Consider the following 27,630-nt stretch of genomic DNA (forward strand, 5'->3'; position numbering starts at 1 on the left):
GGCTCTCACTTTGCTGTCCTCTACTCTGTCATTTCTAGTGGCAATTAGTTTTAGCAATAAATGGTTTTCTCTTTTGGAAGGAAGGAAGGAATGTTTTTAAAAAACTTCTCAAACCAACTTCCGCTCTGTTCTTTATTGAAACCTCGCAAGACCTCAGCTGGAAAATCTGTGTGGGGGATAAAGAGTTGCAAGTGAGCATGGAAGTGAGGTGGGGAAGGGTCCAAGCCTTTGTTCAGGGCTGGGAGACGCCGATGTCTGACGTGTGTTCCTTGTTATCCCAGCTCCTATTGCAGTGCTCAGGCCCTGAAATCACTGATTGTAGCTGGAGGCAGCAGCTGGGGCTCACTGCTGGCTCTGACTTGTACAGAGCCCTGCCTGTAATGATGCTCAGGACTTGTGAGTACCAAATAACTCTGTCAGGTTCATCCATCAGCTCAGAGGCAAGGAAAAACCAGACTGAGGAAAAAATATGCTTCCTCCTTACCATGTTCTTTAATAAAACCTTAGGCTACAGTGCCTCTGAAATGGTTATTAGTGAGATTTCAAGGAGTTCACCTATGGGTATCTTATGATAGTGATACCATGATGCTTATCTGGTTGGCAGTGTTTACAATCCAAATCTCCAGTACAACTACAGAATGTCTCACTTAGGCTCTCTTCCACACAGTTCAGATCCTGTGTGATGAAAAATAAAAGAAAAAAAACCTGATTTTAATTGAATTAAACCAATGCATTTTAGCTGGAATTAAAATGTAATTTGTTTTAAAATACTGAACTGATTTGAACCAAAGCCAGAAATATGAATTTAGCTTTAATCCACGTGTGTTATATAAGTAATTATATGAGAATGGGCTGTGCATGCCTTGTGTGTGATTGATAATGTGCAGGGGGGTGGCATTCCCTCATTCCAAAGGATGGAAATGCAGTAGGAATTAGAGAGCCAGAGCTGTTCCATCAGTCTGTGCCCTTTGCTCACATGTACAGATGTCTCTGGGATTGAGCTGCCCCAGTGCAGGGGGATTTCCCACGTGCCCATCCCAGCCCCAGTGCTCCTCTCTGCAGGAATCCCTGTGCAGAGCAGGCCTGCAGCACATCCCAAATGATTTCCATAACTCAGCTCTATGTACCTTGAATTATTAATATTTTGCTGTCCTGGCTGTGTGGGGAGATTTGTTCCATTAGGGATGTGTTTGTTGCTATAAAGTAGCACTTTAGATGATGGGAACCCGGGGAGACAGAGAGAGGAGGATTTGTATGTTAAATTCTTTTGGTGAGAGCAGAGTTTTTACCAGTGCCTGGCTCTGAGGATTGGAATGAAAGGCCCAGGGCTGTTGTTGCTCATCTTTAGTCTGGTGTTTATCCTCTGCCTGGGCACCCAGCAGGGCCAGGTGCCACCAGGATGTGAATGGTTTCTCTCATGACGTGGCAGTGTCTGTGATTGCCCTGGACTGTGGCATCTCCTGCCTTTCCCAGTGCTCCCAGGGAGGGTGGCAGTGGGAGCTGTTTGTGCAGTGCCCTGTGGGTGAGCCAGGGCCTGTCCAAGGAGGGGCATCAGTGAGTGACCAGGGCCACGTGCAGGGGCTGCCTTGCAGGGCACCCCGAGGCTCCCAGTGCTGTCCCTGGACAGGATATTCATCCACAGAGGCTCTGCAGGAACCTCTCCAGCTCCTCTGAATTAATTATTCACTGATCATCACTCAGACCTTATGGATAGGGAGCAGGGCTGGCAGGGGGTGGATGGAAGATGGAGCAATTTGGATTGCAATTAGTGTTTCATTCCTTCCCTCGCTCCCTGTTTGCTAAATTGGAGATTGTGTGTTAGCACCAAGCAAGGATTTACATCCCAGCAGTGGAAGTTCCCCGTGCACCAGAAACCAGCAAATCCACTGCAGTCCTTAAGCTTCCCCAAGGGATGAAATACTCAGCTTGAGAAGCTGAAATATCAGGGGAACATGTTGTGCTTAGGAAATGGTGTGAGGGAACAGCAGTGCCTGGTCTGCTGGAGCAGGGGCTTCACCAGCCACATCTCCCCCTCACAACAGCAGCATTTAGATGTAGTCTCTCTCCATCCTCAGGGAGTGGCACAAAGCTCTGCCAGGGAAGATTTAGGCTGGATTTCAGGAAAGGTTCTTCCCCCACAGGGTGGTGGGGCACTGAACAGGCTCCCCAGGGAATGGGCACAGCCCCAGGGCTGCCAGAGCTCCAGGAGTGTTTGGACACTGCTCTCATACACAGGGTGGGATTGTTGGGGTGTCTGTGCAGGGCCAGGGTTGGACTGGATGATCCTTGTGGGTCCCTTCCAGCTCAGGACATTCTGTGAGCCCTTATCTGTCCCCTTGCCACTCCTGGAGTGTGCTCCTTGCCAGGAATCCTCTCTGGGAGAAGGGAAACCCATCAGGGTGAGCAGCCCCAAGGTCACCCCAGCCCAGCAGGGCTGTCCCACTCACAGCCAGTGGCAGTGGAAGTTTTGTCATTACAAGAGTTACCAAGAGTTGGGAGCTCTGCTCCACCAGGAGACTGTGTCTAATTTAGAAACCTCGAGGGTTTTTTTGATTATACCAGTAACCACAGTCTGGGTCACACTTTGCAATAATTATCCTGATGTCTGAGAGCTTGTTAGAACATCCCTGGAGGAAGGGGCCTGGTTGCATCAGAGGAGAATTTAGAGGTATATGCTGGCAAACCTTCAGCACTAGAGATTTATTTAAGTTAGTTCTTTTAATTGCTTTCCAGCATCCCAGTTCTGTTATAAGCTCTCTGAGCCATCTAGGGAAGTGAGTGTAGCTCACATTAATCTCCTCAATCCTTCTTCCTTTAACTAGTTGCTCCCAGCTTCATTTACATGGGCATTTGAGCCCTACAGAGCAGGTAATAATTTTGATTCTGTTTAAACATGTTCTAACAGAAGATATAAGATAGGAAAAATCATCAGCTGACTGCAGCATTGGATTCTTTTTTAACTCTCATCTCTTAAGCGTGGCTTATGATCTTTGTATAACACTGCTGCCTCCCAAGTCTGTTGGCAGCCCTGTGATATGTATTCACAGAGCAATTCTAGTCCTTGAGTGAAGCCTGCAAGAAAAGGGCAGAGAATTATTTGTCTTTTTTTCATTATCACGGCCCCCTTGTACCTGCTCTGACACACACTTGAGAGAAGTTTGCCTTGATGCCTTTATAGCTGCAGCTCTCTCTGCACAGGGTGTCTCACCCTCGTTAGATAAAGTCACTCATGTTGAGGCTCTCCCTCACTTTGTTAATCACAGTCCCAACCTCACACAGCAGCAGGGCCTGCACACACCCTCAGGTACACACTGACAGCAGGGAGGGAGGAGCACAGAGATTCCAGCATGTCCAAGGGGTGGCCCAGGAGCCAGGGCCAGCTCCCTGTTATTCCCTGCCTTGGGAGCTTTGTTCTCTCTTCTGAACAGCAAAAAAAGTTCCATTGTCTTAAAAAATAACAATAATCCTGTTTGAGTGGTGTGAAGTTTTTGGTCTCAATTACATCTCCTATCTATGAGTGCCACAGACAGACACTGTCTGATACAAAATTTATAGCACTGAGAGTTTTTAATCTAATAAAGTCCATTATCTTTCATCTTTCTTACCTATTCCTTGGCCATTTTAGAAAAGACAGTAAATAGAAGCAGGCAATTCATTCCTGATTCTACTATGTGTCATTTGTGTCTCCTTGTCTTTTCCAGCTAAACTTGAATTGTTTTCCACGGTTTTTATCACTTTGAGCCGTTCCCTACTCAGTGTGTTTGCTCATGTACAGTATTATGTTGTTGGAAAAAACATCTTTTTGGAAAAAACATCTTTTCCACACCTTGAAAGCACTGGCAGGTCTGTTTTGCGCATCTGTGAGCAACAGGGACAGAGGCTCAGGGCTCCCATGGGGACAGAGGCTCCAGGGCTCCATTCCCTCACCCAGGCACATCATGAGCTGCTGCCTTTCCTCCAGCATCCCTTCCCATCCCTGAGACTCCTCATCCCTGCTGGTGTCAGAGGAACACATCCTTTTGTCCAAATGAAGGGATCTGGAGTCAGCATTACACAGAGCAATGAGATATAAAATAACAGAGCCAGTAATGATGGGAATCCCCCCACGGGATGGGAGTGCAGCCTCTGGAACAGCAGCTGCAGCAAAGACATCCAGGTTATCTGTGGCTACTTTGTGCTGAGAGGGCTTAGGTGTAATGAGAGCTGCTGCATCCTGGGAACCTCAGCAATGAATGGTGACATTTTCCAATAACAGCTTCTGGAAATGGGAAAAAAAACCAGCCTGTGTGTGAATGTGGCCCTGAAGGACAGCTCAGGGAACTCCTCTCTCTGCTCCACAGCTGGACTCAGGTCACCAAGCTGCTTTCAGGCAAGCAGAAGTGACTCTTAATTGCTTCAGTCCTCTCTGAAAGCTCATCAATAATTTCCTGGGCTGGCTGTCCTGGTATTGGTGTTCTGAAACTCACGTTAGATTTGATTATTTTTTCAAATTAACATGCAAAGCATGACTTGACCTAAATAATTCCACCAGTCCAATTGTAAGTCTGAAGGTTTTGGAAATATCAAGTTCCCTTAAACATTTAAGAGAGGGATTTTTACAAGTGATGGAACAAGAGGGAATGGCTGACAGAGCACAGGGTTAGATGGGATATTGGGAGGTGTAAGAGTGGGGATATCCCAGCACAGGGTGCCTTGGATCCCTGGCAGTGCCCAGGGCCCGGCTGGAGGGGCTTGGAGCAGCCTGGGACAGTGGGAGGTGTCCCTGCCATGGCAGGGGTGGCACTGGATGAGCTTTCAGGTCCCTCCCAGCCCAACCCAGCCTGGAATTCTGTGATAATTCCACAGCCCCTGATGCCTCCCAGCCCATTACCCTCCTTGGGCATTGTCAGTGCTGCAGTGAGCCCCGGGCTGGAGCAGTGTCAGAGCTCCCAGAGCTCCTGTGCTCCATCACCTGCATCTTGGCACTTGGATTTCCTGCCTGTGGTGTGGTGAAACCACCACCCTGTCCCTGATAAGCTGTGAAGGCATCACTCAGCCCTCAGTGCTTCTGTGGACACTGTATTCCTCTGACACGTTTTTCTGTCTGTAAATGTCAGTGCATAAAGAGCACAGGATTCAGTTTGATTTGTGCTCCTGGTGTTTGGGACTTAAAGAACAACACTTGGGTGTCAGTGCCATACGTTGGAGGAAGTGACTCCTCCTAACTGTGTTCAGCTCTAAAATTGAGATAACACAAAGGGATCTTCAAAACCCATTGGATACCTCTGGAGATAAAATAGTTTGAAAGTGATAAAATAGTTTGAAACAGTGATTACAGCTGTTCCTGGCATCTGACCATTATTTACAGCTATTTGTGAATCTTCAAAATCAGACTCATTTTGCCTGAAAAAGTCAACTGGGAAATCTTCATTTTTTGTTGAAAAATTACTTGGGTGACTAATGACCCAGAAAAAGTCATGAAAATGCAGGAGTTTGTGCTGATGACTGAGGATGGGCTGTTTTGTCCAGGGATTTTATCTACCATTTCCATCAGGAAGTGCACTGGGAAATGTTTTCTCTCAGAGCAGTGTCTCTCTGTGTTGTGCTGTTTGTTGTGCTGCTCCTGAGGTCTCAGATCTCCCACTTTGCTGTGTCAGGGCATCCAGTTCAGAGAAACCTCATCAGAACCAGTGTAAAGGTTCCACATGTCCCTGCCATGGCTGGCTTCATTCTGCATTAACTGAAGTCCAGTGCTGGTAATTTTGGCCAGCAGTGCCCCCTTTTCCCAGAGCTCATCTTTGCACTGCCCTTTTCCGTGCTACCAGAGGTCACATTATTCCATGTCAGTGGATTTGTGGGAAAAGTCTGGCTTTTCATTTATGGCCATGAGCTACTGCTGCCGAGCTGGAACAAGCTGGGAATGTCCTCAGTGCTAAACTGTGAGATTGCATAATTATGGCTTACACAACAGCACACACAGGCAAACAAACCAGGGACTGCTATGTGGGATGGAGCCTGTGTTGGACGGCTTTCAGCGCTCGTGTTCCCTGCAGAAGGAGTTCCTGCTCCTTAATTTAGTAACCATGGATCTGATTTTCACTTTTCTGGGGAAGGTGGGTGGGTTTGCTCAGAGTTTGGGGAATTTTTGCTTTCCCACTCTCCCTAGTGGCTGGGAAAGGTGGAGCCCACACAGAGCTCTCCATCATGCCCGACTCCATAAGGGAGTGGTTTTCCACCACAACAATTGGCAATCACTGTTCTTGTTTTAAATAACATGAACACAAAGCAGGCTGCTCCCACCCTGCACTCTGCAGATGGGCAGGGTTCTGAATCCTGCTGGAATAATCACTGATACTAATTATAGAATTCGGGGAAGACAGCAGGGCTGGGCCAGGCTGGGCTGAGCTGAGCTGGGCCAGGCTGAGTTGGGCTGATCTGGGCCAGGCTGAGCCTTCCAGCATGAACTCCAAAGCAGCAAATCTCACTAATTTCTCCGTTGTGATTTCTGCTCTTTGCTTTGTCTCTGTTTCCCTCCCCTTTGCTGCCCTTGCACTTCCAGCACAGGAATGTGTAGCAGCCTCGTAGTAAGTGCTTGAATGGCTGGAAAATCCTTTCATGGCAAAGATGTGATTGTTACTTATTTATTTTATTTTTGGTTAATACGACTGGAATACAAATGGGGCTCTGGTGCCTAAGGGCCTTGCATTCTTCCAGTAATTCCTTATGACATGTGTCAGGTTCTGTTTTATTCAGGTGGGTGGTGTGATATTAAACAAGAAAGCAAGCTTGCATTTCTCTGCAGCTGTATTTATATGCACACTCCTGGCACAGAGCTGCTTATTAGGAGAATGTCATCTCCACACTGCCTGTACCTGAAACAGTCTGCAAATACCGTGTGGGCTCTAAGAGAAATCATCCTAAATCAATCAGATCTCCCTACAGCACAGTGTCCTTCCTGCCTTATCCTTTGTCCAGGCAAAGATGAGGCTGCCAGAGAAGTTCCTTCAGCAATGCTGCAGCCCAAACAGTCATGTCTGAATGGAATATCGATTTTCTAATTGCTGTGCTGCTGTTAAATGAGTTGTTCTGGGGGAGCAGGGGCAAAGCAAACTCAGATGCGTGGCTGGCTGCCTTTGCTTTGGCTCTGCTGAACACACCCAGGGTGTTAATGTCGGAAATTCAGCCAAGGGAAGAAGGTGGAACCCTTTCTTTGTGTGGCACACACATGGAGAGGGCAAATGACACTCAGCAGTGGGACAGGCTCATTCTCTCACAGAGCACAAACAGCCCTTTGGCTTCAGACAGCCGGGCTGCAGCCAGGGAGAGAACAAAATGCAAAGCAGAGGATCTTACACAACAGGCCCCGGGAGGGGGCTGCTGCTCTCCATCAGCCCAGCTCTGCCCGAGCTGCTCCTCACACACACACAGGCTCCAGAGCAGCATCTGAGCCTCCCTGCTCCTGTCTGCTGCTCATGGACGTGGCCAGATGTGCTGGTACAGCTGTGGAGGGATGAGCTGCTGGGAGAGGTCAGCCCTGTGGCCATGGGATCTCCACAGAACACAGGAGGGGCCACCTGGAGAAAAGAGCATCCCTGGGAAAGGGACAGACCTGGCAGAGAAACAAACTGGACCTGTTTTGTTTTTTTTTTTAACCTCTGGTCAGGCATTTTGGAAAGTGAAATGCAGTCCCTGTAGTGAAATCTTTATCACAAAGAATCTTCCTGAGACAATAGCAACACTTATCAGCCACATCTAATCAATAAATAATATTTCTTAATATAGTTTCAGAAAATGCAGCATATGTTTATGTGTTCAAACACATCCTCTTAGGAGAAAAATAGCTTCTTTATTTTTCTGAAGATTAAAATGCCAAATCAACTAATTACTTTTCTTTGAAAACCTCTACCACATAAAATACACACACTCTCAGTGAACTAAATTGATTTATATTCCACCATTAATTCTTTAAAGCCCATAATTTGCAGAACAACAAAGCTGGTTGGAAAATGTGCCCTGTTAAGGGACAAACAGCTTTCTGAGCAAGATGGAAATGTGTTGGCATGGAACAGAAACGTGGGTGCAGCTGAGGCTGGGGCAGCCAGGGGCTCCAGGCAGCCCTGGGAGAGCCTCTGAGCTGCTGTGCAAAATCCCTGCAAAATTCCCTGGGGTGGGATCAGCCTGGGGAGAGCGAGGGCCGTGTCCACCAGCTGGGACTGACACTGTTCTCCATGTAAACATCTTTTCCCAGGCTTTTGGATGCTCTCCTGGTGTTCCTGCTCTTCAAGGCCATGTCCATAATTTAACTGGGTGCCATGACCTTTCCCTTTGGCTGGGGTTTCTATTGGCTTAAGAATATCTGAAATTTCTCCCATGTCTCCATTGGTCTTGTTTGCATTACCCATGGAAGGTTTTATTTTTTATTATTGGGACAGTCTAGGAAACTGGAAATAAAATTATGTTTGGGTTCTTCCAGTAAATGCATCAGTGACTGGAATCAAGATCTTGGTAATGAAATTGGAATTTGTCTGTTGCTGTTTTGGGGTAGTAATAAGATGACAACAGAATGATCCAGGTACAAACTGCTGTGGTTTGGCTGATGAATGAGATGTTACATGAGGGGGTGTCTGCCAGGAGGGCTTGGAGTGAGTGCAGGGATTGGAAGTGGAACTGGAGGCTGAGAGCGTCCCATGTTTGAATTCTGCTCCTCCTTCCCCTGGATTTCAGGTGGCATCACAGGCTGCCTGCAAGGCTGGGGGCTCTGCATGTTTTTTATGGAAACCTTCTGTTTGCTCCCTGAGATGGGAATCTGTCAGACACTGAATAAATGCAGGCAGAGCTGGCAGGGAGGTGTTACAGCACAGGAAACTGCAACACAGTCTTAAACAAATTAAAAAGATGGTAATTAACCAAATGAATTTCATCCTGGAGATAATCAGACGAATATATTTAGAAGGAAAATAATCCCAATTCTCAGAAAACAGTAATTAAAATATACTCATTTTTGGGAATGGTTAACAAGCTCAATTGGAGGCAGCAAAGTAGGCTCAGGCCCTGGTGGCTGCTGCTCTGACGAGGCCCCGGTGTGTGATCTGAGCACAGCCTGGCAGCACAGGCACAGCCCAGGGAGCAGCTCTGCTGGGTGAGGATGAGTTCCTGAGCTGCTGCAGGAGCGTGGAGCACAGGCAGTGCTCTTATCTGGGTCGCTGACAGATAACAGAGCTGCATTTCATAACCTGCGCTTCCGAGGTGTCAACACGGGGAGGTGGAAGAATTTAAGGTGGATAATTGAGAGGTAAACAGGAGACAAGGCGGGGAGATGCAGCACCCAGGCCCTGGGACTGCACCTGCCTGCCCCCAGTGTCACTTGGAGCAGGCTGCCTGGAGAGGCAGGGAGAGCTGCCCTGCCCTGCCTGGAGGATGTGCTGGAGGAGCCCAGCAGCCAACAGGTCCCTTCTGCTTCCCAGGGGGGTCTGAGAGCTGGGGAGGATGCCTGGGGGTGTCCTGGCATGGGGACAGGGTTTGTTCTCTGGGGATCTTGGTGCTTTCCTTTGGGGTCTCTGTGTCAGCTCAGCTGCTGCCTGTCAGCACCAGAGATGGGCGTTGTGCCCACACGATATTGACTTCTTCCAGGACATTGAAAGCTGCAGAGTTTGGGGGATTTTTGGCCTTTCTCATAATTGGATCTATTGAAGAGGAAGTGGTTGGGTGGAGCACAGAACTAGAAAAATAATGTGTTTGTTTCCCAGAGTAAATTGTTTTCAGGATTTAGTCCATGAAACACAGTGTCAAAACCTCATTGGGAAGTTTGTCTCTTTCGGGTTCTGGATGGGCAGATGAACCTTCTCTGCTCTCCCAAATATGGATAAATACTGTTTTTCTAGGAAACACCCAGCTGATCTGATCATAGTGATTGTGATTTGACATCTGTGTGCACACACAATAATTACATTGATCTAATTTATTACTGAAACTGCCAGTAGGTGAATCGATGGCTGATGAGGAGCAGAGTGTTTGGGTATTCATTTCATTTTCTTATCAAAATGCCTGCAGAGAGGACAGATCCTGCTGGGATCTCTGGGAAACAGACCTCTCCAGGATTCTGCAGTTTTTACCTGTCCAGTAATGGACTGAGGGTGGAGAATGCCCTTGAAAGGAGCTCCATCCCCACAGGAGCCTGGACATTCCAAAGGGTGGCTGTGGGGAGGCAGTTCCTGTCCCCAATGTCTCAGATGGACTCAGCCCCATGAAATAATCTGTTAAACAAGCTGCTCCTAGGACTATTAATGAACCTGAGATCCTTAAATTGCATATTAGGGGGTTCCTGTTGGATTAAGCCTTCTGCACATCACAATGCTCTTAACTAGAATTTATCTGCTTGCAAGAAAAGGGCTAAAAGCTGAATTAGAAAGAAAATGTCAATAGTAACCACATAAATTAGCATGCAGATTTATAATCTCTAGTAATGGCTATTCTTTCAAAGAGTTTATCTATTTTTTTGCCCTCATCCAAACTTTAAATATTTAAATTTATATTTTTGGTCTTGCACCATCTAAATTTACAGCTCTGCCTAACAGCTCATCTGTTGAGTGCTTCACTGTAGCCTTGTCTTGACTAAAACAGAAGACCAGAGTTCTTGTCTAAAACAGAATTAGTGATGCAGAGGAACTGACTGTGCGGGCTGAAGTTAATACTGGTGGTGGGAAATTATTGTGAGAGCTTGGAAAAGGGGGCTGGGAGTGACCCCATGGATACCAGAAAGCAACAAAACCTGTGCTCCCCCTCTCTAGCTGTCCCTCTGAGCCATCCATCGGTCAGAAACTGTGGGTGCCAAACTGCTCAAAAGTAACACTTAATGAATAGGAATTCTGTGCTCTTGAAATAAATAAATAGCCCCATTTTCCATCTGTTTCTGCAGCACACTGCCCCTCACAAGCTCTTGTTAGAGAAGGACTCTTTCAGGCTGCTGTGTTTTCCTTCCCCAGCTAATTATGCTCGGTTGAAGTGGGTGCTCCTGATTCACCAGTGACTGTCATTTAGGAACTCAGAGTTGGGAGAGATGCAGAGTTTCATGGAACCCTTTGTGACCTTAGAATGTAGCAGACATTTTTCTTATTTTATTTTTTTTTAAGTTTGACTTCTTCAAAAGGAGACCTTGAGCCCTGCTCAGATTGAGCCAACTCTGTCTTGCAGTCATTAAAGATTCAGTAGCACCTTTTAAGTCCATGTTAGGAAATTCAGATTTTTCAATTTAGTCAAGCTGTGTCTCCTTTTCAAGTACTACACTGCTCAGTTTTGAAGGTCTTCCAGGATTTCCAGTGGCTTCTTGCAAAGCAAGAGCCAGAATGTGTTGTTTTAATCTCAAACCTCAGGACTGCCTGTGTTCCATGGCTGAGCTGCCTGCAAAGGTAAAAATGTCACCCAGGCTAAGGAGGGGTCCCCCAGGTGAGCAAGGAATTTCTGCTGTGCTGCTGGAGGCCTTTCTGAGCAGGGCTTGGTTATTTATCTCTTATTTGTTTATTTCTGTGTTTGGGATTGGACCAGAAGCAGAAATCTCTTCTCTCTGAGGGCTCATAGCTTTTAAATATTGAAGGTTGAACCTTCTCGTTGTGCTGAGCTAAACTGCTGAGCTAAACTGAGTGTACTTTGAAATCTGCTTCAAGGTCTGAACTTTGTTAAGTGGCCCTTTCTCTATTTAGTCTTAGCAGGAGGAAAACTCTAAGCCTCTGAGTGGATTCATAGTCACACTTTAATTAATCATATCTTTACAGCATGCTGCCAGCAATTGTGGGGAGGACTGAGATGCCTCTAATCCAAATTCACAACAACAAAATAAATACACTGGAAATATCCCTGGCCAATAAACTGCCTCATCCTCTAAGAAATAACACTTCCCACAGCCCAAACACAGGAAAACTGATGGGAAGCAGATTTCTTCCACCCTCATCCCAGTGAAACAAGGCCTGTTAGTGAAGCAGGAGTGCCAGCAAGCCCCTCTGTGTGACACTGCAAAGCTGCTGTTCCCCAAAGCTCAGCCCCTCAGACTTTCCTTTCAGTCCTGCAGCTGCTATTGGTTTCTTAATGTGCTCCAAAACATCGGAGATAGGATTTTTCTCCCTCTTTCCAAGTGGTTTCATTTAGCATTTATTAATGACATTTAGTATTTCTTAATGACATCCGGAGGACTGGTGGATTGTGTTGTGGTGGCTGCAGCAAACTGCAGGGCTGGGTGCAGGGCAGGGGATGATCCAGAGCCCTGATCCCTCCCAGCTCCTGCCTGGAGCAGCCCCTGCCCCTCCTGGGGGTGACAGTGCCCTGGGTGACGCCAGGCAGCTCTGGCACAGCTGCACGAGGGGCAGCTTGGGGCATTCCTTCCCCAGGGGCCTTTGAAACTTGGATTTTGGGGCTGGATCTGAGAGATTAATCACACAAAGGTCTTTATGGGCTGCCACAAGCTGTGAGTCACCAAACTGAGTGTCCAGGTTGTTTGCAGCCTTCAAAGATGTTGGTTCAGAGAGATTCCCTCTTAGTGCTGTCCCTGCTCGGGGCACTTGCCCTGTGCAGCTTTTCCAGAACCTCGTCTGATTCACTCCATGCTAATAACTTCCCCCACTTTCATAGGATTGTTATATAACTTTGACTACTTTGAGTTTTCACTACTTAAAAGCCAGGAATTTATTTCTTTTCTTACTTTTATTTTTCCCCTTTCTGTGTAGCAAAAATGTAGAAAAAAAAGTCTGGAAATGGTGTCATTGAGTAGGGAGAGACAGAAAAAGCTTCCTGTATTTACAGTTAAAATAGCAAAACCAATATTTTAAGACTCTTTTCACCCAGTTTTGGAGATGAACATGCAAATCTCTGTCACAGTGAAATATGCACAGAGATGTTTTTAAACTTTTGGTTGCTATTATTATTGTTTCTTTCATCTTTGCTGGGGTGTGGTAACAGCAGTGTCACACTCGAGCCTGCCGTGTGTTTTCTCACACAGACAGTGATTTTCTTCTGTGAATGGAACATAAGTTCTGCTTAACCCAGAGAGAGCAACACGCTGAAAGACAAAACTGGTGCCATTCCTGGTGGGAACGTTTGTGCCATGCAGGGAATTGGGGGCAGTGGGGGCTGGACCTGGCACTGGAGACACATCTGAGCCTTTGGTGCCTGGGTGCAGGTCCCTGGGGCAGGGAGAGGGGCAGCTGCTCCAAAGGCTTCCTGGTATCTTTTCAGTGCTCCAGGCAGGAGGATTCTTCCCTCTTGCCCCCCAGAAAATGGTGTGTGATCTGATCCAGCTGCCCCTATTTGCCTTCTCCTGTGAAGTTCTAGTTTAATGAGTTCAGAAACATCAGTAAATTTTAAATTAATTTCAAGTGTAGCTTGAAAACAGAGCTGTGACTATCAGGTATATGGATACATGAAAGATCCATGTGACCTTTAGAGTATTGCCTTGCCTTTAAATTAACTTTGACTTGCATAAAAGTAAAGATTTTCTGTGTGTTTTATTTTTGGGTTGAGGATGGATTTAATTTTGGGGGGTTTAAATCCTTTAAGCTATTTGCCATTGTCAGTTATGTTTTTTAATCAGTCTCCTTGTCTGAGGACTTCTTCCCATCTGATTTCCAGTGCTGGCAGTGTCAGCTCCCTTTAGAAATACAGAGCCTGGCACGTCTCACATTCCCTTGAACAGCTTTAGCTTAAATTTTTGGGGAATGCTGCATCCTGGTGCTGGGAGGGAGTGCTGAGAGCAGACCAGATGCTTTTTAAAATGCTCCCTCTCTGGGTTTGTCCAGAGCAGATAAACTCACTGTGTGCAGAGGGAGAGCGTGGCCATGGAAGCAGAGAATCTGTCCCTGATGGAAACAGAGAATCTGTCCCTGGGATTCTGAGCCCTGCCTGGGCCTGTGTGGCTCCACACACCACAATTCCCATTCTCCTGCCTTTCCAGGGATTTGCCTGTTTGTTTCCTCAGAGCTGCTGGAGCACATTCCCACCACAGGTCAGGGTGTCCTTTATTGAGTTGTGTAAAAGAGTTGGACAGGTAATAACAAAAATTTGGCCAGGGTGCATCACTGGTGTTACTCAGGCAGTGCTGCTGAGCTGCACCATTTCCCCCTTCATTTTCTCCTGTAGTTTTCTCCCAGTCAGTTGTCTCCACTCCCATCCAGATGTAATTTTCTTTATACTCTTACCTGAGGCCAGCAAATGGAAACCTCCCGTTCTTCCTGGGGTAAGTGAAACTTCTCAGTCCTTCACCATGGAAACCAAATTAGTTCCCAGTGTTTAACTTGCCTCAAAGTCCAGATGCTCTGTTTGCCTGGGATTTTTTGGGAAGGCTGCAGCCTCATGTCTCTCTCCGTTGTGGCCAAGGCAGAATGAGGCTGGCAGCATGGAGGGAGACCAAGCAGCAGAAACATTGTTGTGACCAGGGCTGTGTCACAATCAGCAGTGTGTAGATATAGATGATATAGATATATTTATCATCAGGCTATTGATCCTGCTCTCTGCACAGAGCCTCCTCACAGCACACTGACACAATCATACCTGCCTACAGGAAATCACAGCAGGGAGCAGCTCCCTGACAGAGCTTTTGGTCATTAACCTTGGAGTCTCTAATGTCATTTTAGCCCAGGCACTGGGTGACACCACAGATAACCAGCCCAGTCCATCCTGGGTCTGTCCCCTGCCAGGACAGGGGTGCAGCTCACCCCAGCATCCTCTGCAGGGAGGAGAGGGGCTGGTTCCCAGCACGGTGTGCTGCACCTGGCTGCCTCCTGCCTGATTAACAAACGGTGCTGATTGTCCAGGCAGAGCCCTGGATACGCCTGAGCAGGGGAACCGCAGCCATCTGTGTCCCCCTGCTCCAAGGAGCTGTCACTGGACTCTGCTCTGAATAATTCAGGCTCTGAGCTGCAATTTGTGAGATAAAGGGAAATAGAAAGTGCCTGTGGCTGTGTGCAGGGGCAGTAACTCTTCCTCCCGGGGTTCCATGTCCTGCCAGAGCCCTCAGGAGTGAGCAGGGCCAGAGCCCCCAGCCCAGCTCTGCAGCGCTGGCCCTGTGAGCACCTGCACACAAATGCTCCTGCTGGCTGCTCACTCCTGCTCCTGCCTTTGCCCACGTTCAGGGCTTTCCCCCATTGCTTCCCTCCCATGAACCGTGTCATTCCAGTGGTGAACTCCTGCTGGAAACAGCTGCAGGAATGTGAAAATGTGGCAGAATGGAGCTCAACTCATTTTAGCTCCTCTCTGGGAAATTCTTTAACTTCTGTGCTTTCACAAGCTTGCATTCAGTGCTGTGTAACCTAACCAGCCTGACACAATTGAGGCAGAGGGAAGGAAGATCTGGTGATTTCTCTTCACAGTCAGGGCTGAAGGACTGCAGAGCCCAATCTACCCCACCACGTCTTTTCCTTTATTTGAATCCATGGATACCTGACACAATATTTCTCTGAGCAGTATTTCACTTCATTAGGTTGCATTGTTAACTGTGAAGGTCCTGTCAGTTTTTATCTATTGTTGCCTGCCAAGTGTTTGAAACAATCAGAGGTAAATTATACAGCTCTTTCCTTAAGCAGCCACATGGCAGTTTACTGAGGGGCACAGTGGCACTGCATTAACACAGAAAGGTACAAGGTAAGGAACAGGTTGAGGTTTGCATCAGCAAAGGGATGGTGCCTCACTGCTTTACACCTGCCCTCCCCAGGGACACCTCCTGCTTGGGGTTTGGCTGCTTCTGGCTGCCCCTTCCCTCCCTCCACCCAGCCCTGCCCAGAACACCCATCCTGCACAATCCTGGAACCACAGAATGCTTTGGGCTGGAAGGAACCCTAAAGCTCAGCCAGCCCCTGCCTGGGCAGGGAACCTTCCACGGTCCCAGGTTGCTCCAAGCCCCATCCAGCCTGGCCTGGAACACCTGTGGAGGGTTTTTTGGTGTTGTTACCTTGCTGTGCTTTGTAGACCCAAGAACTGTGCAATGTTAGGCTGTTCCTAGGGCAAAGTGATGAGGCAGAAAGAGTCTTCAAGGCTGCTGAGCCATTCCCATCAGGATCAGCAATTTTCTGTGGGGAGACAGAGATTGGTTCCTCATCTCAAGGAGGGCTGTGAGGAAGCTGTTAGCCTTGATTCACTCAAGTGCTTCTCTTCAGGAAGACATGAAGCTGTGCCTAAGTGTTTTGCTAAATAGAGGAGACCTTATTGCAGGAAACTTTAAAGGCACATTTTACAGCTTAAATCTACCTCTGAATGAGCCTTGCTGACAGAAATAAAGGGAATAACAGACTGATGCATGCAGAGTTGTCTCATGATTTTTAAAACATAAGGTCATCATTTACAAACTTGGCTCCTTCAAGTTAGGGATTCAAATGCTTATGTAGGTACATAAATAAGTGGCCTAGTTTTCTGGGATGCTGAATCCATTAAAATCAATGGAAATTTTGCATCTCTGAATAAAATGTCACTTATTTTGCTAGCTAATTTTAGGTACCCAAATACAGAAACTTTGATCTAAAAGAAAAAGATTTTTTAAAAAGCTGCTGAATTTTTGCCATGCTTCTGAAACACCAAGCTCCTGTGTTGGTGTTCCAATTCCTCCTTGAGGCCTGGCCTTTGGGGGAATGCAAAGGAAATCTGGATTGAGTCCTGCATGAAGAATTCACCTGGAATCACCTCGCTGTAGAAGGAGGAAGGTCCTCACCTGTGGAGTGTGCAGTGCACCCCATCCACTCTGTTCAGAGCCTGCCACAGGGAGAGGATCCAGCAACACAACAAGTCCAAGCCTGCTGTAGCAATCTCCCATGGGATCAGGAATTCCTGTAAAGGCATTTTGGTGTCATCACGTTGGCCAGGCCAGATACAATCTCAGTGCATTATTCCTGCACAGAAGTTGCCAGGTTGTGACTTGTTTTCCTGTTGGATCTGGCCAGTGCTGCTAAGGTCAGTGTGGTTGCAGTAAAATGAAGTGAGAGATCTGTCTCATGCTTTGAGCTTGAGTTTTATAGCACTGAATATAAAAAAGGAGAGGGGAGATTGTCCTTTTGTCCTGTGAGGGCACTGATTTTCATTGCCTGCTGCTGCTGTGCATGGAGCTGCAGAACATTCAGGCTGAAATTCTGCATGGAGGACTTTGCTCCTAATGAATTCCATCTCCTGAAAGTGAGAGCTTCTCTCTTTAGCATTTGTGCCTCGCACTTGATCCACAGCTTTTGTGCTGCTGCCCTGATGGTGTCACAGATATCCCTTCTTGTGGCTTTCCAGCTTCCCAGCTCCACCAGCATCACGTTCAGGTTGCTTTTCCCCTTCCTTTTCCAGCCTCAGCACATTTTCCATAGTATGTATCCTATCCTGAGCTCCTCAGCAGTCTTCTCCTGTATCTTCTTCCTTCCCTGACTCTGGATTTCATGTCATCTTTGTGACTTTTTGTCTGACAATGTCTGTATTTGGAAACCAGAGCCTGTCCCTCCCACTCACTGCACTCTCCATTTGCCAGGCCCCTGATCCTGGTGCAGATCCTCCCTGAAGCTGTGGCTGCCCCAGCCTTGGAAGTGTCCAAGGCCAGGCTGGACAGGGCTTGGAGCAACCTGGGATAGTGGGAGGCGTCCCTTCCACCCCAAACCATTCTGTGATTCTGTGAAAAACCATTCCCCCCTCTGGACCTGATCTCCACATCCACTGGAGCTGGGAATGGGCAGTTCTGTTCATGTCCACATCACCCGATTCCCACTTCGATCCAGTCGTGTCTTCTGCTGCTCACAAAGCCCCCTCTGTGAAGAGTGAAGCCATTAACTCTGTGTCACAGTGTACCTCCTGCTCCTCTGATGTCAGCAGGAAAACTTTTCAGCTAATTCATAATTTACTATGTCCTTCCAGATTAAGAAAGAACCTGGAATGGCTTACGTACACAAAATATTCAAAGGCCAGAGGGACCATGCAAAAAGAAAAAAAGTATTCATTTCAGTACATTTATTTTCCAAGAGAACAAAAAAACTTCTTTTTTTTTAAACTGGGTCAACACTACATCTGCAGCACTCAGCCGTTTTCCATACGACACGATCACCCACTCTGTTTATCTTTAGGCAATATGCTCTTGCAAACTGCCAATTAATTGCAGATTTGGTGCCTGCTCTCTCCCAGCATCCTGGATAAACACGGCAAGGCAATCACGGGGAGCTGCTCTTGGCTGCCAGGGGAAGGAAATCTGTCATTGTCTCAGCCTTGTTATCTGCAACCAAGGCAGACTTTTAGCAGCGTTCTGCTTGTAAACACCCTCTTTAGACACCTTCTGATTTCCAGAGATGGCTCGACAGCCACTCTGCCATGCTACCTGCAGCTTCTTAAATCATTGCTTCCCAAAATGTTCAATGCAGATTGTCCTTGGTAAAAGGGCCACTGATACCAATAAAATGTGCTGAGAGAGTCCTTAAAATGGAGAGATAAAGCTGAATCCAAATAAATGTAAGAGGCAGAAGAGGGGAGAAGGGCATGTCAGGACTCTGCTCTGCTCTGAGGGTTCTTTGTGGGGATTTTATCAGGGTTGCTGTTTGGGAGGTCTGGGGGACAGGTCTGGTTGTGATGTGGCCTTTTCAGGAAGGTCCAGTCTGTTGGGGTTGGCTCAGGTCCTGCTCCTCCACTCTGAGTCGGAAGTATCTCCTCCTTTGTGCAAGAGTTGTGCTAATCTATATCCAGAGAAAACGGTAACCCTGGGAAAGCCTCTCCATGACATGCAGCATTTTCTGACAGGCTGTATTTCTCCTTTCTGGATAGTGGGAGGTGTCTCTGAGCAAGGCAGGAGGGATGGAGATGGGAGATCTTTACGGTCCCTTCCAACCCAAACCATTCTAACTCTTAATTTCTGTCCCTATTGAAATCACAAGAGAAGGCTCTGGAGAGATGATCCTTCCTTGGGATGGGATGGTGACCAGCAGATCTTCACTCTTTCTTTATTTCTATCACACTCTAAAACTGAGTGACATCAAAAGAGGCTGACTCTACAGTGGCTGCAAAAGAACTGGGACAAAATCTTCTCCTGGGGCAATCCTCAAGAGGATTTAAACTGCCATCTTGACATTGAGTTGTTGGAAATTAACTGTTGCTTCCAGGCAAGGAATGATGAATGGTCTGAAATGAAGAGATAAGCCTGCATGTGGATACATTCTCCCAGGCTCTCATGGACCTTCAGTGTTACAAGCAGCTGGAATAATTCCTAAAACAGGGAATATTTGATACTGGGTCAATTCCTATTTTGATGTGCTCATGTACACGGAGAAAAAATGAGAATAATTACTTCAAACCAGTATAATTAGAAGAAAAGCAAGCTCCTTGTGTCTTAGAACAATACAGACACACACATTTGCGAGTTCTAGGGGGTTGTGGGAAATGAAACAAAATATTCCAGGTTTTTTTCTTTTATTTCTGTCATATACCAGAACTTTCTCATTGACAGGGTGAAGTAAAATCTGTTGGATTGAGCCTGTTTACCAGGTCACTGTGGATTATTGCAATATTGGACTTCAGTGGAGATGAGATCCATATGTTGCTGTCAGGGACTAGAGTTTATTATCACACTGGGGATGGCTAATAATTAAAGTTTAGATTTCAGGCAGATTTGAGGAGAATGTGCTTTAGTTTCCCTCTGTCTGGTTTGTGGACAAACTCCCGTGTGCCTGGACTTCTTTACAATTTAAAATGTAACTTGTAAATACCAATAGAAGGAGGCTGTGAGCTAAGCTGACAGCAGTTATGGTTTGAGCTTTAAAGCTTAACTGCCTTCAGGAGGTAATAAAGATCAGAGCTGCCCCATCCTGGTGCAGCTGCCTATGGAAAGATGTTGACACTGCACTGACAGGCTTTGGGAGCAGCACTGTGTCCGGGAGGGTTTGGGAATGTGCTCTGCTCTGACACAAGCAGCATCCCTCCTCCATCCCTGCTCCATCCCTGCTCCATCCCTGCTCCATCCCTGCTCCATCCCTCCTCCATCCCTCCTCCATCCCTGCTCCATCCCTCCTCCAACCCTCCTCCATCCCTCCTCCATCCCTCCTCCATCCCTGCTCCATCCCTGCTCCATCCCTGCTCCATCCCTGCTCCATCCCTCCTCCATCCCTCCTCCATCCCTGCTCCCATCCCTCCTCCAACCCTCCTCCAACCCTCCTCCATCCCTGCTCCCATCCCTGCTTGAATCCACCCTCCAATCCCTCCTCCCAGCCCTGCCCAGTCTTTGGCAGTGGCATCAGGCCAAGTGCCCCCAGCAGGGATGGTGGATACGGAATGTTTTGGAAGTGATGGGAGATAGTTACTGCATAAATAAGGAGGAAATCTGAAAATTAATCAGAGGTGCAGACAGAGCAATCCGCGCTCAAACTCTCCCTTCCTACCTCTATGTTTGTTGTTCTGCGCTAATTATGTATGAGACAGAAAAGTGCTGTATGAAGTTTAATTAGGAAGGAGCTGCTTTGTCATGTAAACTCCATTCTGCGAACCTGGCCGGCCGCCAGCACCGGTGTGAGCTCCCGGCAGCAGGGACGGGGCTGGAGCAGATGCCTCTCCTCCAAAACACTGAGCCTCGAGGAAGGGTTTGAATTACAAAGCAAGGGAAGGGGCTGAGCTTCCCAGCCCCCTCCTCCCCTCACAAAGGGCAGCAGTCAGTTTACTCCCAGAACCCCGCTATCAGCTGCAGAGGAAGTCTCGCAGTCCCGGAGCCTGGACCCAAAGCGGGCAGCGCCGGCCGGGTGAGGGAGCCGGGGATGGACTCGCTCTGCTCCCGGAGCAGCTGACTTTGCTGGGGACCTCAGCATTGCTCTTCTCTCCTGATCTTACTCTTCTGTCCTGATCTTATTTCCCTGTCCCGTGGAGGCTTGGGTAAGTGCCTGGTAGTTTTCCACTTACCTTTCTCTTCTGTGGTTCACCAGGATCTGCCGAAGTGCAGTGGCACTGCAATGACAAAGTGTTCCCTGCACCTCTGGGAGCTTGCTCTGGAAGTCGATGATCCAGATTCGAAAAGCTGGACCTTTACAATCCTTTGAATTGATACACTGCATTTTCAAAAGGGACAGGGAGCAGATCTGGAGCAAACAGATTTTCCAGCCCGTTATTTCAGCTGGTGGGGACTGCTGGGGCTGTGGCAGCTTGCAGTGAGCTGGATTTCCAAAGGCTGGAGTGCTGGAGCACAGCTCTGCCGAGCTCTGGCCGGCAGTTCGGGGGTGCAGATGTTTGTGCTGTTTCCTGTGGGGGTCGGGGCAGCTGTGCCTGGAGCCACCCTCTGGATTCCATCACCAACACAGCTCCCGGTGCTCCCTCCAGCACCACGGGACACAGGAGCGTGCAGGAATCAAGTGGTGACAGGGTTTGCTGGGAAGGGGCTTGCTCTGGGCCCCGATGGTCCTGCAGAAGGAATTCAGTGGATTGGGAGCAGGGACACCAGGCAAGAATTCCCTCACATCCATGGGGAGCGGAGAGGAGGGGCCAGGCAGAATTCACAGATTTTCCAAAGCAGTTGTAAAAGATTTGTGTGATTGTAAAGAAAGAAGTGGCTGTGCCTGGAGGTCTGCAGCCAGTGTGGGTGGCTGGATTCCTGGTAGGAGCAGACAGAGAACTTGAAAGGGAGATGGACTAAAACTTACATAATGTGTGAAACCGAACGTCCTTTCCTGCTGTCCCTGCTGTCAACCTGAGAAGGCTAACCCTGAAACGATTTTTAAAGCTGTCTTTGTTAGTCATCCTTTATGCAATTTGTTTCTTTATCATGTTTCATTTTGAGTACAAGGAGACAGGCTGGTTCCACTCCCCTCTCCACTCCTCCTCTATTGTTAGGCTCCCCCAGCTTCCCGTACGATTGTCCAGCTCTGCTCTTTGCAGAGCCCAGCGGAAAAGGATATGCTTGAAAAGGAAAAAAGTATTTCAAATTAAAATCTGCCAATGCTTGTGTCCTCAATAGGCTTCAGATTTCTTCCCTCCCATCTCCTTTTCCCCAAAAGTTGAAGGGTGGCCAGTATCACCTGCAGTAACAGCAGCAGAATCCCTCTTAGCCCTCATAGCCATGCACTGGCCAATAAATGCAGCAAATAATAATCCCAGCAAAGCTTAAAAACAAAGCATATTTATAATAATATGAGCAGCCTGGTCTGGTGAAAGGTTCCCTGCCCGTGACAAGGGTTTAGAACAACATGAACTTTAGGGTCCCTTCCAACCCAAACTGTTGTGGGATTCTGTGATACCTACACTAGGAACACCTAAATACAATGAAAGCAGGGAATGCTTGCTTTGAGCCTCATTCAGATTTGTGAGCTGGTCACAGCTGGTGAGTTGTCCCAGCAGTGACACTGAGCATCTACCCTAGGCAGGACCAGGGATCATGGCTCAGAGCGTGGGTGGAAGAAAGGGAGTGTGAAGGGAGGGAGGAAAGGTCATGGCCCCATCTCTATTGGTCCTCATTAAGCTGTAGCTTGATGAGCAAGTGGTAATTAATGGTTGTGTTAATGCTCAGAGGTAAGCTGATAGGACTCTCCTTGCTTCCTCTTGATTCCCAGCCATGACTTCAGGACTTGAGCAGTGCTGATGAAGCAGGGTTGGGTGTGGATGATCTTTGGAGAGGCCCAGCCAGGCACGTGTGACCTTGCAGGCTGTTTGCACCTCCTGGCCCCATCCTCCTTCCCACTGCACAGCAATTAGTGGGAAGTGTCCCTGGGCAGGACTGGAGCTGCTGTGGGGCTTGAGGAGATAAAGGAGCCTCTGGTGAGGCTGAGCTGCCTCCTGTGGCCTTGTTAGTGCCAATATTGGCACAGGGAGATGGGAGTGGAGCGGCAGAGCTGGAGACAAAGGGGAGCCCCAGTTCCTCAGGAGGTCTCTGTTCCCTCCAGTGACCCCTGAGCATGGAGCTCCAGCTCCCTGAGCCACAGCCCCGTGCCTGCTGCTGTCCCAGCCACTCCCAGGCTGTCCTGGAGTGCCCTGGGGCAGCTGGGAAGATCGTGAGTGGGATGAGAAAGCTCTCAGTAATTCCCTGAGTTTCCTTCTGCTCAAAGTGGCAGAAATAACACCTTTCTTATGTAAAGGGCTCCCTCAGCTCCACTGGGTATTGTACAGAAACACCCCCCTGCTTTGCTTCTCTTTGACTTGCACCGTTTCAGAGAGCTGCAATTTGATGACAGATTTAATAAGATACAATTGTCACTTGTGTTGAGAGGAGACATTCACAGAACTTGGAGTTGTATCACCTGGGATACCAACATGTAAAGGCACTGCTCTGTTCAGTCACAGTTTTAGGTGCTGGAGACCCAGATTTTAACACTTGTTAAGACCCAGACTTCAATACTTCTAAAGACTTGGCCAGTAGACATTGATGGAAACTTTTTCCAATAGTCTCCCTTCCCCCAGCACTGGTTCCTTCTTCCACCTCTTCACCATAGAGGAAATTTCTGTCTTTTTTAAACAGGCACCATTTTTCTTCATGTCATTCCCTCCACTGTGGTAACAGCAGCAGCCAGGACTGGGGAGAGAATGGCCCCAGTTCCACTGGGCCTGACTGGGACCTTGCTGGTGGCACTGGAGATGCTCTGTGTGGTGCTGGGGCTGTGGCACTGAGGGTGACAGCCCCTGCCCTGCTGCCATGGGAGGGTTTCACACTCCATTTCCCAGAAAGAGCAGGATGCAAATTGAGCTGCTGCCATGGATTTACAGCAAAGACAATAAAAACAAGAATTAGACAGATAAAATGATTAAAAGGCTTTACAAAAGCCTCTAAGCAGTTTGTCATATCCTGCAAGGTGATTGCCCAGGACACCTGCAGCACAAGGCAGCCCTTTCCAGCATGGCCCCTCGGCCAGGACATCTATAAAAATGAGGATTTATGAGCTCTGTCATGGGCAGCAAGCAAAGCATCGGGCAACAAATTAATCGCTGATTGCAGAGCAGTGCTGACTGGGAGCTTTCTGCTCTCTCTTGGCATCATTGCAAGGTTGTTTGTTAAAAAATTAGTTTGATAAAGAGACCCTTGACTCCCAGTGTGTTCCTCTGCTACCTGCTCACCAAACATGAGGCACTGTGAGCCCAAAAAGTGCTTTTCACTGTTCAAGTGTTCCAGCTTTTAGTCATCAGAATGTGACAGCACTCACAGTTCTGTGTGCATGTCTGTTCCTTCCTATCCAGTAATTTTGGGATTACAGAATTCCAGTTTGGGCTGGGAGGAGCTGGGTGCTGCTGGAAGCACTTGGGTGCCAGAGCTGTGTGTTCCTGCTGAGCTGCTTCCCTTTCCTACCACAGAGGTTTTGCTCATTGTTCTCTAATTTCAGCAGGCAGGAAAAAGCCCACTTTGGATTTCTGTTGGCTGCCCTGTCCCCACAGCTGGTGCCACCATTGTCCCTGGGTTCCTACCCAGACCAACTCCCTTTGTTCTCTGCCAGGCAGCTCCACAAGATGATTGTTTCCAGTCATTTTATTTCTCCCTGCCTGAGCCCAGGCCATCGTTTCCCAGTGACTCATGTCACCTGTTGATGTCCTTTTGCTGTCCCTCACACAGAGGCAGAGCAGGGTGGGAAGGAGCTGGTGCTCCTCAGGTTAAGGAACGCTCCCACCTTGCAGCAGCCACATGCAGTGAGGGACACACAGCAGGGCTGGGAGAGGAGCTCTGTGGGACAGCATCATGTGCTGGGGATGCTGTGCCAGGCTTGTACCAGCTGATCCCATCCTGCCTGGTTTGCCCAGGGCTGGATTAGCCCAGGAGCCTCGGGCTGGTTTAGCCTGGGAGCAGATGCTGAGCAGAGCCGTCACTTTGCAGGCATTGCCTCGCAGAGCTCCACAGGACGAGCTGCCAGCAGCTCTGCTTGAGCTGCAGGCTCACTTTGGTTCATCAGTCTTGGCTCTTACTTTTTTCTTCCTTTCTGTTTCCTTTTTTAAGCATGCTCTTACTTCAGAGCTGGGCTCTGTTGCCCATCTTGGGTGCTGGAGGGTGACAACTCCTCTGCTCCTGCTCGTGCTCACAGCACTTGTCAGGCTCTGCACAGGGAACAGGGCATTCTCCAGCTCACATGGAGAAATTTCATCACCTAGGTTTCAAGAAAAATAAACTGTGGCTGGACTTAAAACCTTGTGGTGAGGACTAATGGAGAGAGGCTTTTATGAGCATTGAGAATATTTGTAGCTAAGCAACCAACATCAGCAAGAAGAATAAATCCAAAGTTTCAGGGCTCTGCCTGCCTGCCTTCAAGGGCCAGGAGCTGTGTTGTCTCTCTGTTAACAAGATTGCCTTCCTGCTGGAGGCAGGATCCCATGTTACATGGAGCTTGTTCTGGGATACTCAGCTGGGAACAGGAGTGAAAGGACAGAGAAGCATCCTGCCAAAGGCCACAAAGCCAGCCAGGCCTCCCAGCAGCTTACAGGAAAAGGCTCTTGGAACAGTAACATCTAACATATATAGATAATATTTTCTAATTACTCTTGTATAAATCCTCCTAGCATCAAAGAGTGACTCTTTATCAGGAAGTGTGGTCATAGGATAAGGAGTAATTGGCTCAAAGTGAAAGCAGAAACACAGCAGCACAGAAATTTCTCCCTGGGAGGGTGGGCAGGCCCTGGCACAGGTGCCCAGAGCAGCTGTGACTGCTCCTGGATCCCTGGAAGTGTCCAAGGCCAGGTTGGAGCAACCTGGGATAGTGGAAGGTGTCCCTGCCATGGCAGGGGTGAAATGGATTGAGCTTTAATGGCACTTCCAACACAAACCATTCTGGACTGTCTGATTCCAGGCTCTCCAGCAGGCAGCAGCTCCAGACCATATTCCTTCCATGAGTGACTGGATGACTGCAGCAGTTTTTGTTTGAAATGGTGAATCTCTGTGGCTTTGTTCACTTTCTATATTTGCACAGTTCCTGTTGCTCGGGGCACCCATCCCATTGCTACAATTGCAGCACAGATCCAAGGCCTATTAGATAATTGAGCTTTATTTTCTACAAAGATATTATGCAGTGTTCTTCACCGGGTTGCACCAGAAAACCTAGAAGCAAGACATTTTACTTTAAAATATATTTTATTTATAAAAAGAAAATTTCCCAGAAATGCCAGTGGGAATGGCAACAAATCAAATCCCAGGAATAATTTCTCAATGGAACTTTAAAAAAGAAAAAAAAAAATCTTATAACCTCAGGGTATTTTCCATCACTGCTTCTTCCTCCTGCTTTGTCAGGAGCTGGTTGGCAAAGATGTTCCAGTCCCTACCCTGTCCTGGCAGCCTCATGGATCACCAGGAGCCCTGTGAGTGCCCTCTGTGCCCTGGGAAGATCTCCTAAAAGTGCTTTGGAACCAAACTCTTGGATCCTGAGCCCCCTGTGCACAGCTGCAGCACACCATCAATCCAGGCCTTGAACAGAATTGTTCCCTGATCACAGACCCCAGAGACCTCTTTGCTCACACAGACACTAAAGTTGGTGTTAATTAGAAACCTGTGTATTAAGGCCAGATCTGCCAATATTTCTATGGACCTGCATTCCTGAGCCAGGTTTATTGTTTTGATGAGAGGAATGAGGTGCAACACAGGATAACTCCCCTGGTGTTGGGGTTCCAAGCCCTGTCCCAGTACCACTCACAGGCCATGCTGGAATGCTCTCCTTGGCAGGACTGTCCACATGGTTTACCCCTTCATGTGGCATTTCCTCCACTTTTCTGCCTAGAAGTCTTCCTGCAGCACTGATGGTTTCAGTGGGGTTTCAGATGGGCATGAGTGTGGCTGTGCTGGCAGTTCAGAGCTGGCTGGTACCACTGACGGGCACAGAGCTCTCCCCCAGCTGCGGCCTGGCTGTGCCTCAGTCACTCAGCTGTGAAAAGCACTCAGGGTCTGAAAGCTGGGGCTGTTCCTGTCCATTAGCACCAGTGCCCACAGCAGCCCAGCTGGGTGGGATCCATTTAGTGCCAGTGCCACAGCTGGGCCCCGAGAGCGCCTGCAGCCAGCAGGTACACACCGAATGGCTCTGGGATACCAGGGGGCCAGCACGGCACTGAGGGGTTACTAATGACAGCATTCGGTCAGGAAGGGCTTCATTTTTCCTATTAGGGAAACTATCACTTCTGGAAGTGTTGCAGACACATTTTGGAAGCAGCACCAACTATTTTAAAAGTTAAAAACCACATTGGCAGGTGTGAGGGAGATGTTCTGGAAAGGGAAGATACAGCCTGGCTTAAGAGAAACCCGATGTATTCAGAGAGATCCAAGCTTTTCCCTTTGATCCTCTTCCTCTTCCCACCCACCTTGGATCAGCTCCCACCCCTCCACATGCAGGATCTGAACCATTCCAGCCAGTTCCTGAGCCATTCCCAGCTCCCAGGCCATGCAGACCAAGGCACAGCTCCCTGGGGCACTGCTGGAGTTTGTGAAATGCTTCACAAATGCAGATCAGAACAGATGTTCTGCAGTGGAGGTGCAGGAGAACAGACCCAGGAGGGGTGGGGGAACAGGGACACCAGCGTGGTGGCAAGGCCAGCTCCTGCCCCCGTCCCTGCTGCCTCTGCATCGCTCTCTGGGGAAGGGAATGCACCCAGAGGGTGAGGAAACAGATTGAGGACAGTGACCACAACTTAAAATTCAGCCTTGGAGTAATTGTTTCAACTTTCTTACTCCATTTCTGGAGCTTCCCCCACTTCTCTGGTTGTATTTTATTCAGTTGGCTTCTCTGTTTTTTGTCCTGGGGGGTT

General features: G+C 48.2%; 1 protein-coding gene across 6 annotated transcripts in view; it reads left to right on the plus strand.

The window, feature by feature from the left end:
• DAB2IP (DAB2 interacting protein) overlaps positions 1 to 27,630 on the plus strand; it is a 151,087-nt gene that overhangs the window by 68,341 nt on the left and 55,116 nt on the right. The window contains exon 1 of one of the 6 annotated variants that reach the window (XM_063174543.1): positions 20,659 to 20,817. The exons of the other annotated variants lie outside the window; for them this stretch is intronic. The gene's annotated coding sequence lies outside the window, so the exon portion shown is untranslated. Of the gene's footprint in view, positions 1 to 20,658; positions 20,818 to 27,630 lie in introns of those variants that run through there. 6 annotated transcript variants of the gene reach the window in all.

Source organism: Melospiza melodia, chromosome 22 (assembly GCF_035770615.1).
Source record: "Melospiza melodia melodia isolate bMelMel2 chromosome 22, bMelMel2.pri, whole genome shotgun sequence".
NCBI classification, from domain to species: Eukaryota; Metazoa; Chordata; class Aves; order Passeriformes; family Passerellidae; genus Melospiza; species Melospiza melodia.